Source organism: Coregonus lavaretus (genome assembly GCF_964263955.1).
Source record: "Coregonus lavaretus genome assembly, chromosome: 4".
Lineage (NCBI taxonomy): Eukaryota > Metazoa > Chordata > Actinopteri > Salmoniformes > Salmonidae > Coregonus > Coregonus lavaretus.
In genome coordinates this window covers 79,567,702-79,568,639 of record NC_139991.1, presented here as the reverse complement: position 1 = coordinate 79,568,639, position 938 = coordinate 79,567,702, and positions in this window count along the sequence as shown.

The following is a 938-nucleotide window of genomic DNA, read 5'->3' as shown; positions in this document are numbered from 1 at the left end:
CCAGTGTTTTGGCAAAACATTTAAAATACAAATTCTGTATGAATATCAACGAAATGGAAGTTCTGTTAAATTAGGATGATTATTCCTTTTAATTTCGTCATGTTCAGTTGCAATTCTATACCTTTTTATCAACGTTGATAATTTGTAGGCTATCAACAAACGACCCCCAAAGTAAAGTAACTATTGCTAAAAAAAAATTTAACGAGTAAAGCCTAATGATGGTATGTCTCCATCATTCTCGCAGGTATACAGTTGAAAACAGTTCGGCTACTTCATATCTTCGATGCGACATGATGTCTTTAAACATTCAAGTCAAATACGCAGCGGGCTCAGGCGGGAGTTGCATTAAACTTGTTCTGCAAAATGCGCGAAAATGTTGAACATGTGAAAGTTGAACATTTAGCGCCTACAGTACAAACTTAATTAATATAATAATAATATAATATGCCATTTAGCAGACGCTTTTATCCAAAGCGACTTACAGTCATGCATGCATACATTTTTGTGTATGGGTTTTTTGTGTATGGGTTTTTTGTGTCCCCGGGATCAAAATAATTAAAATAAGAAACATAAGAAATAAAATGTGGTATCGCTATTCAATCATCATCAAGTTCTTCATCGTTAGGCATATATTTTATTTTGATAATGATAATTTGATATAATTATGATAATAATAATAATAATAATAATAATAATAATAATAATAATAATAATAATAATAATTATTATTATTATTATTATTATTATTATTATTATTATTATTATTATTATTATTATTATAACTGAAAATCTGTCTGACTAATGTGCAGTTTGAATTTAAATGTTAATGTATGGGTGGTTTTCCAGCAGAGTATCATCCAGACAGACAGACAGACAGACAGGAGGACTGACTCCACGGCAACACAACCTACTTCCTGGTTACCAACACCAGCGCTACC